Source organism: Peromyscus eremicus, chromosome 4 (genome assembly GCF_949786415.1).
Source record: "Peromyscus eremicus chromosome 4, PerEre_H2_v1, whole genome shotgun sequence".
Taxonomy (NCBI): Eukaryota; Metazoa; Chordata; class Mammalia; order Rodentia; family Cricetidae; genus Peromyscus; species Peromyscus eremicus.
In genome coordinates, this window is record NC_081419.1 from 9,564,796 (window position 1) to 9,574,914 (window position 10,119).

General features: G+C 51.2%; 1 protein-coding gene across 1 annotated transcript in view; it reads right to left on the reverse strand.

Annotated features, from left to right (window-relative positions):
* Positions 1–7,524, reverse strand: part of Ggta1 (glycoprotein alpha-galactosyltransferase 1 (inactive)) — a 29,085-nt gene extending 21,561 nt beyond the window's left edge. The window contains exon 1 of the mRNA XM_059259055.1: positions 7,421–7,524. The gene's annotated coding sequence lies outside the window, so the exon portion shown is untranslated. The remainder of the gene's footprint in view (positions 1–7,420) is intronic.
* Between the last annotated feature and the right edge of the window lie 2,595 nt (positions 7,525–10,119).

The window sequence follows — 10,119 nt, forward strand, 5'->3', positions numbered from 1 at the left end:
ACCAGACACACATGTATGGGTGGTGTACATACATACACAAAGGTAAAACACTCATACACATAAAATATTTTAAATAATAAAAACAACACAAGGCCTCTGCCCACATCGTTTCTAACAAGATACATTTATGTGTAATTCACTAGAGCTGAGACATGTGTCCCTGCTCAAGGGCACAAACTAGTCACAGCAAATTAGGCCAACGTAGTTAATGAGACTGCATGCTCTGCGAATAATGCTGGAGCTGCAGTCCCAGCCCCACCCCTGCCCCTGCCCCCACCCCTGCCCCAGCCATATGGGCATCTTTGCAAGTGAGGAGGTAGGTGTTAACTGTTAGTTCCACAGAACTCCAGTTACCTCAGAGCACCTCTGACTCTGGGGGATGCGTCCCTGCTCCCCAGCTCTGTTGTCCCTGGAGTAGTGACTACACATTCTGATGCCTCTTTATAACCCAGGCCTTGCCCACTTTCCAGCCCCACCCAGTTCACTCCACCACACACCCACAAGCAAGCAAACAACTGGAACTACGGGAGGAAAATTGTGAAAGAAAAGGAAGCGGGTGCTGGCCAGAAAACAACAGGCTGGGAAGTACTTCAGTGTGGTGGTGAGGAAAGGCTAGGGGGGGGGGGGGCGGGGGCGTGAAAGGTGAGTGTTGGAGATGAAGACAAGGGGTGCCGCTAAAGAGGTGAGGGCCTCTGCGGGACGACATCCATAATAGGCTAGCCAGAGAGGAAGCTTTAGAACATAAACTGCACCTCCAAAATGCTGCACGAGAAAGAAGAGGGTGAGCAGGGGCAGACAGGGCTCTCGGATGTCCACCAGGAGTCTGGGAGGTACCAGCCTTTGGGGTGGTGAAGAAGAATTGGATCTACGCCCAGAGGACCTGCTCACCTGCTGAGGGGTCAGAGGAGGGTACCAGAACCTCGGCATTAGTGGGGAAGTCACGGACTATTCTAATGGCCAAATAGAGGGAGCAATTGTATTGTCCATCTGCATGTTGCTGTCCCTATATCAGGACATTCTGACATAACACTTTTAATACCTTACAACACTTGCCTGTGTCGGGAGAAATCGTTACCGGAGACTTGCAGGCTATCTGAGACTCCAAGAGCTCAGACAGGATGTGCCTTTGACCCACAAATGAGCCAGCCACTCAGGAGCCCGGCCTCCTTCATCTGGCCCATGCACCTCACAAGGCAGTAGGACCTCGCCTTATCACCCAGCGTATCAGACACCTAACTAGTCCTGCCAAAAGCACTCTGAGAAGATCTTAGCTGCTTTCTCCGCTCTCCTGGCTGTTCCTGTAAACCCCAATTTCCAACTCTCAGTATCACTGTGGTGGGTGGTGCTCCAGAGACCCCAGGAAGAAAGGCTAGGTAGGAAACCTGTAAGAAGGCAGGCTGAGCAAGCCATGGAGACCAAGCCAGAGCAGTACCCCTCCACGGCCTCTGCATCAGTTCCTGCCTCCAGGTTCCTGCCTTGAGTTCCTTCCCTGACTTCCCTCAGTGATGGAGTGTGACCTGAGAGGTGGTTTCCTTGGTTTGACAATGGGGATCACAGTGATGGGGGAGGATGCAAATTTAAGGCCAGCCTGGGCTACACACCGCAAGACTACCTCACATCACAAATAAGGGCCAGTGAGATGGCTCTATGTGTACACCCTCTGAGAAAGCCTGTGACTTCAGCCTGTACCAAAATGTACCATGGAAGGAGAGAACTGGCTACACACATGTACACAAATGTACCGTGGAAGGAGAAAACTGGCTAAGTATTTTCCTCTGACCACTACATGTGCATTCTGGCATACAAGCCACTACACACACACACACACACACACACACACACACACACACACGCACGCGCACGCGCGCGCGCGCACACACACACACACACACACACACACACACACACACACACATCTGTAATCCCAGAACTCATGAGGCAGAAGCAGGCAGATCACTGTGAGTTCCCGGGCCACATAGTGAGACCCTCCCTCAGGAGAGAGAGAAAAACCTAGTAGTGACTTCAGAGCAGTGCCATAACACAGGACAAATGCTTTTTCCAAATGTCAGTCCTCTTCACCACTGACGTTCACAAAGGAGGCGGCAGGGAGGCTCTGCTGAAAACAGCAGCTGAGATGGAGAAAGTACTCAGACGTCTGGAGGAGGGAGAACTCTGGACTAAGAACGGCTTATACAAATGGATGCAACCCAAGGTTTCACCACCCATCCCGGCTCAGCCTGAGTGAGAGCCACTCCAAAGGGAGACCAGCTTCAGTTCCCTCTCATCAAGTCCTAGGACACCTGTGCCTGCTGAGAGGCAAGGGTGAGCATTGGCTTCAGGCTCAGCTGCGCCAACCCCACTCACCAAGGGTCAAATGCGAAGCCTCTCCCAACCGGAAGGGGCAGGACACAGCGACAGGGTCGCCTGTGCCACCAGAGGCAGTCCAGACCGGCACACCTCCCAGTGCCCACCACCAACATCCTGGTGGATGTGGGCAGCTTTTTTAGGCTCCAGGAATTCACATCAAAAGTGACTCTTGAAGCACACTTCTCCGTGGGCTTCACCAATGGCTTGAAACCACCTGCCTATTGGCTGTGGCTAATCCCCCTGCTGGCGAGGGCCTTGCAAACTGAAAAGCTGTGCAATGCTAGAAACGGGCACAACATGCTTCCTAGAATCTTCCTAGAAACCCGAGTCCCCGGGGAGGGAAGGGCTGGCTGGCTGGCCAATTAGTCTTTTAAAACCATTCTGTATTTCTCTCTGGACCAAAATGAGACATTTGGCAGACAATGTGGCCTACAAATCCTTCTCTGTCCCTCAGAACTCCAAAACTACACTTCTGAAGAGTGGTGGGTGGCAGTGTTCCCTGCCAGGTAAGAAATGAGTTTGACTTCTTTCAGGTCTTGACTCCAAGATGACCAAAATGAAGGAAGAGGAGGAGGAGGAGGGAGAGAAGGAAGAGAGGAAGGGAGGGGTGGAGGGATGGATGGATGGAGGGAGGGAGAGAGAGAGAAAGAGAAGAAAGGAAAGATTGAACCAAAAAGGGTCTCAGGTGTGTGCAGCCAAGTTACCACACAACTGCGCCCGGTGTGTGCCCAAGGACAGGCCATTAAGAAGTTCGTTACTCGGAACACTGTAGAGGCCGCTGCCACCAGGGACATTTCCTAAGCAAGAGTCTTCGATTCGTATGTGCTTCCCAAACTCCATGTCAAGTGCATTACTATGTGAGCTGGGCCAGCCACAGCAAGGTGGTCAGGAACTGACCTCGTGAAGCCAGCCTGGAGAACCAAACACTGCCACCATGATTCAGACCTGCTGGTGCTGCCCCTCAACCTCCACCAAAGCCTATGTAGTGGCTTCAGATAGGCAGAAGAAAAAGCATCTGAGAAGAATAAAAATGGAAGTTATACTTAAAAAAAAGAAAGAAAGAAAATAAATGAGTTTGAATCATGTAGGAGACCCCTGGGTGATCTTAGCTGGCCCAGCGGTCTAGTCTGTAACAGCATGAGTCCCTCCTGCCACCTCTGAGACCCTCTGACTCAATGCTCTTGTCATCTGTGGCTAACTCCATCCTCTGGACACTCCCAGACTCAACCCTGCAGAGCATTGCTCCCGCATGGGTTCTCAGACGAGCACCTGCACCCCAACTCCTGGAACATATGTTGATGCTGGTGGCATTTCACAAGGCAGAGCCACGCTGCAAAGCCTCCACCTTCCTGGCTCCACCTCACGGTTCAGTGAACACCCCTCAGAGAACCTCACAGAGCCACACCAACCAAATAAAAACATTCCTTCCAAACAATTCCTCTCTGGAGTGAACGCTGGGCAATTCTGTTTTCTCCATCTCATATCAGGGTGAAAGGTGAACCTCAGCTGGAAGCTGGATGCAGAAGAGCCCTGGAAAAGCCATTATCATTATTGTGGAGAGCAGGGGACAGGCAGAGAGAAAGCACTTGCCAAAGAAACCAAACCTCCTAGGAAGCACTCGCCTCCCTGCCTGCAACCCTGCCACCATGGCCTGGAACCTGCTCTTCTTCCCCAAAGAACAGCCAGGCATGATGAGTCCAGGTTAGCACATGCCCGGCAGGGTACTTGGTAGATGCACCCATATGTTTGTGAAGTGAATAAACCAATGAGAGCCACCCAGACCCATTAACCACCATGGACTAGGCTACTGGGGACTAGTGGGTTCTTGAATCAGAGACACATCAATAAACAAGGCCACTATGGAGCTTCCACTCCAGAGGCGGAGGTTATAGAGTGCCTAGTAGTAACCAGTAGTAACCAGTGCTACAAAGGCAAACAAAGCAATAAAGTAACAAACTGGATATTGCCTATTGACTGTACAAGCGCTGCGTGCGCACGCACACACGTTGCTGATGACGGGACCCCACACTTCACCAATGTATAATCCTCTGCTTAAGACACCATCCTCTGGTTCCCCGAAGCCTTCAGTTATAACCAAAAGTATTAATCCAGCACTACAGGTAAAAAAATTAGATGAGGTGAAGACTGACCCTGGCAAGGTCCCAGACATATCCCCTGGGAAGTTGCTTTAACCAGAGGTTCTATCTCATGTATAATACGGAGACACAACATCTTCGTTGAGGCTTTGCAAAGGTCAGAAGTAGACCATGCTTACAAAGCTCCCTGGGCCAGGCAATCAGCAATACTCCACAAATGGCGGCCGTAACCATGACAATGTTCTTTAGGGAGAGGTTCCAGCCATGGATGCAGAGCTGTGTTTTCACCAGAGACAAGAATTAGGCCCATATAACAAGCCCTCACAGAGCAGTTGGGATGAACCCAAGACCCCAGTGCAAGCTAAGGGAAACCTTGCTATGCCCAGTCTGGGGCAAGGTTGCAGCCAAACATCCCTGCTGATTCTGATGAGTTCCCACATTAGGCATTTGCCAAGATCAGGCAGGAGAAGTGGCCAAGGCCCATCCTTTCCAAAGACCAAGGGAGGCAGAGTTTCACAGTCGATAAAGAAGTCTTTGGACTGGCCTTCTCCTCCAGGCTTTCCCCTCTCACCCAGGCCTGGATGAGAAACCAGTCCCAGGGCATATCCCTTAGGCACAAAAGCTCACCCTGCTGCCTTGGTCCATGTGCTTTGCCTAGACTGATCAGATGATCGGATGATAGACTCCTTGGCCAACCAATATATCTGAAGTACAGAGGCGGGCTTACCAGGCCTCATGAAGCTTAGGTCTCCCGGTCCCCTCACAAGATGGAGCTTTATTCCTATCAGAGTACAGGTAGGCGAAAACCCAAGCACTTCCTAGAGTAGGAAGAATCCCCTAGAGTCTGGAGGAATCCCTGGCTAGCTCTGGCAGCTGCTGGAGGCTGCAAGAGGTGGCAAAGAGCTGCCCCCATTCGCTTACCCACGGAGGTCCCAGAACCTTGTACAGCACCCAGGACCCACCTTCTCCCTGCTCAGGGGTCATGATGGGCCAGGCCTCAGTGCCTCCCCGAACCGGCACCCAGACCTAGCTGCCCTACTGCACTGTCTATCAAAGAACAAAGGACTACACTCTCTGGGATCTGCCTGAAGCCACCCCAGGAAGCTGCCCAGACCATCCCAGGTGTGGCACCGCTAACAAACTATGGAGCCAAAAGCAGTTCTGCCCCATGCTTAGTAGTGAGCAATGATCACTCGTGAACTATAAATGGAAACCAAATGAACTAATCTGTCTTTTAGTTTTCTTTCTTTTTTTTCTTTTTCTCTTTGGCCTCTCTACTGAGTTCTATCCCCGGGGCAGTAAAGAGTGCACACTGCTCTTTCAGAGGACAGAGTTTGGTTCCCAGAACCCACATCGTGCCATTCACAATCACTGTGACTCCAAGGATCCAACTCCTCTGGCTTCGGAAGGCACTTGGACTCATATACACAAAACTCACACAGACACACATGCATGGGCATTATTAAAAGTAATAAAAATATCTTTACATTTGCAGCCAAATAGAGCAAGTGTGTCATGCAGCTCCACACATCTCATCCATTTTCCAGTTTTTCTACTGTTTTATTATTGTTTTCTAAATGTCATGTTTGAAGGATTGGCCTTTTTTACCTACTGTGATATCCCTTCTCATAGTCTACACATTCGCTTCCCTACCTAATACTGTATCTACAACTTTAAATCCTTTTTCTTAAAGCGCCCTGCCCCCCATCGAGTCAGCCTCTAGACACAGAAACCTGCATCCTTCCTGAGCCAGGCCAGGCCAAGCTGGGCTAAACCATTCTCCAGCTGTCTTTCAATTCCGCCTCAACAACCCTGTCATGTAACTCTGTTATTAATCCCATTTCGCAGAAAAGAAACCAGGTTCAGAAAAGTTAAGGAACTTGCTCCTGTGCTCAACACACAGTGCTAAGGCTGGGAACCTACCTCCAAGGCCCTGTCAGTCATCACGGAAAGACTCGAGTCTCTTTACGACACTCAGGATCACCACGTTGTGACTGACCCCAAACTGGCCAAACACCAGCTAGGGTCAGCTTCTCCTCAGATCAGCTGGGGGGCCTGACTGGACCCCTCTTCTGCCACTAGCCAGGGCTCTCCTGTGTGTTCCTGGTGTGGGGGCATCCTCACTTGTCCTACCTCTCCACTTCATAGTGGCCAGTGGTCACTGTGGTGACAGAGGCTCTGCTCTCTGGCTGAGACCAAACCCGAGTGAAGGGCTAACTGGCACAAGGTCGCTGGACATGCTCAGAAGCAATGGATCTTAATTAAGGTCAGAGTGTCTGCCCCTAGGCCTTGTTCTCGGCTGTGGGGACGTGTCAGGGTTGGGGGCGCATTTTACTATAAAGTTCCCCACGGGGAGAAACACAATACGCTTGGTTCCCGGCACCACATCACAACTACCTATCCATGGTCAATTGTTGCTCCAGCAGCACACACCGTCACAGGCAGTACAACCTTTCTAAGACGTATGTATCTCACTGACTCCACCTCAGTCTCCTTCAGGAAGCCTAAAGCCAGGATCCAGCTACCATTTTTCCTGGCTACCCTAATCACTCATCAAAGCTTTTCTACAGTAGGAGACATGTTAGGGGAGTGCTGTGCTGTCCCAAGAAGGCTCGGCACTGTCCCACGGTGCCCTGCCCCCACCCAAGGCTCAGCTCCTGCCCTGCACTATCAACTCAAACCCCACACAGAGAACTCCGGGCTACAGCCTTGATTGGCACAGCACTGAGCCCTGCCAAGAGAAGCGGATGAAATGGAACTTGCAGCCAAGTCCCTGAGCCCCGTTCCACCAACCCCTGCTTCCAGCCACTGACAAAATGACAACCAAGCTACACAGGGGGCCAGGGAAGGGTCAGGGAGAGAGCGAGGATCCCCCCTTGGTGGCCATTTGGTGGCCGGACAGTAGCTCCTGGTAGCCCAAGGCTGGCAGACAAAAATCCTTTCAACAAAGCACGTACCTCATCGTCCACTGTGTTCCCTCCGGAGCGAATGGCAAAGTTCTAGTGAGCTCCGGCCTGTGGGAGGCAGGGCCCAGAGGAAGGGAAGGTGCAGGGTTCCAGCTCCTGTCAAAAGAATAAACAGCTGTTTCAGGAAGGGGGGGTGGGCAGACAGATCCCGCAGGAGCAGCCATTGGCTTTGTTCCCTCAGCCCCGGGAAATGGGCTGTTGACTCAGAGCTACATGCCAAGGCAGAGCTGGTGCTCTGGGCCGTCCTGACTCCCTCAAAGAGAGAAAAACTACAGGGACCAAACCAGGCCAGGACTCACAGGAGACGAGGTCACCACCCTCCACCTCATCCACTCCTGGGGAAAACTGGGAGCCATGTGGAGTGCAAACATCCTCAGGTTCCACCTCCCAGGGACAGCCAAGGAGAGCGTATGAGACAGCCCAGAGCAGAGGCCCGTGAGCGGACATTTGATGATTTGTCTAAAAGTGATTCTGAGAAATGCTGAGAAACCTCTTCGTCCACAGCCTGACTCTGGAAGCCGAACTGTTTTGTGGAACCGTGCTTTAGAAAATGATACGAATCTCCATATAGAAGCCCTTACTATATAACCTTGGAAAGGCCACAGAGGCCCACACCTGCTCCCGAAGGGACAAGGCTTGTCCCTTCCCACCCCACTGGAGGCAATTTAAGGAGGGGGATTTCTGGCTAGGACTTTTTTCTTTCTTTATTTTCCCGTTCTTTTCGAGACAGGGTCTCAAGTAGCCCATGAACCCACTGTGTAGCCTTCTTGCCTGTCTGTCAGTAGTACTAGGGTGATAGGTGTGCACCCCCACATCCAGTTACGTGATTTGAGGGATGGAACACAGGGCTATGTGCATGCTGGGCAAGCCCCATCAGCTGAGCTGCAGATGGCACACACTGGCTCAAGCAGAGAGGCGATACTCAAGGCCCCTGCCTCATTCCCTCCCCAAGTAGCGGGGACACTGCCGGGAAGCCTGGGAACCCCAGATGATGGGAAGGGACCAATGCCAGACAGGAAGGAGTCAAGGCCTGGCTCCGGGTCACTCAGCCTCCTCCCCTGTTCTCAAAAGGAAGTGTCACGGCTTCCTCCTCTGAGGGCAGGAGCCAGTTGACCACCACCTTCAGGGACTGGAAGTTCTTCCTAACAGCTGGCTTAAGTCCTTCTGATGACATCCATTAGACCCACAGGAACACAGGCCTGCGACAGTCATTCTGCTCTCAAATCTACTCCCAAGAGATGAGCATCAGAACATAACACACCCCACACCAGACCCAAGGCCCATCAGAAAGGGTAAGTTGCCACCAAGTGCCACAAGGGCATCCTATCTGTAACAATGAGAATCAGCAAGCTGCAGCCACGTCCCATCAACAGAACGACCTCAACACTCGGTACGCAGTGAAAGGAACTGACCCATAAGGATGCACCCAGGGTCGGGCATGGTGGTGCATGTCCATGATCCCAGCACTTGGGAAGGTAGGGCAGGAGGGCAGGGTTCCAAGGCCAATCTTGGCTACACGGTGTGTTTGAGGCCTGTAAGCATGCAGCTCAGGTGGAAAGGTGTCCTGGCAGCCAGGAGCCAAGGAATACTACAATCACACCACAAAACAAACCTCACACAAGAGATTTATTGGGAGGGAATAAAACCAGGAAGGTGGCTGCCTCTGTTCGGGCAGAAACAGCAGCATACTGAATAGGATACAGAGCTTATATAGAGTTTCTTGGGAAGGGGGCGGAACTTTTCAGGGTAGAGTTTTCCAGGGTGGAGATTGGTGGGATTTCATGTTCAGAGATTGGGCTTTTTACTCTGTAGGGTGGGGAAAGGGTCCAGCAGTTAGAGCATTCTATGGGTGGAACTTGGCAGTTAGAGGTCCTTGGGGACGGGCCTAGCCACTCACATGGCTCCAGGGGTTTACATTCCCCCCTTTTTTGTTTATTATTGATAAACAACTAGGTCACAGGAAAGGGGGTTGATATTATCATTAGACTACTTCCTAATCAGTGAACTGGATCTTTACCATTGGTATAATCAGAAGTCACTGGCCTCTGGTTCTGGAGCTAGGGGATGGTCATCCTGTAACAGCAACTGATTAAAAGTCTGGTTAGAGATCTTTAGAGTCTGTTGCTGAAATCTAGACAAGAAGTTTATAAGGCAGGGTGCAACAAGTAGGATTAAGAAAAGCAGGAGAAAGGGGGTTAAGAAGGGTAGTATCCAATTCCATACTGGACTGTCCATAAGCCGCTGGCCAGAGGCAGTGAGCTATTTCTTACATTTTTGGAGATCCAACTGGAGTTGTCGGATCTTGCCTTTTAATATACCTGACTTGGTTGATATAGAAGCAACATTCCTCCCTAAGGAGGAGACCAAGACTATCTCTCTCTGCTGTTAGTGAATCTAATCCTCGCCAATTTTGTAAGAGCATGGTGGCCAGTGAGTCTATTTGGCCCTGGAGGGTAAGAATGGTCTGGTCCACCTGTTGGAGATGCTGGATGAACTGAGAGGAAACCAAGGGTAAGTAGCAGGGAAGTGGTCAGTCCTGAGTATAGGCACCTAAGGGTAAGTGTTAGAGCTCTGGAGGGAAAGGCATCTTGTCACACCTGTGTGGCTTTCGTAGTAAAAGTAAAAAAAGCAGAGTGGGGGTCTGTAGTGACACTTACCCATTAGAAGGGGAGAGACAAGTGGTTAGAGCA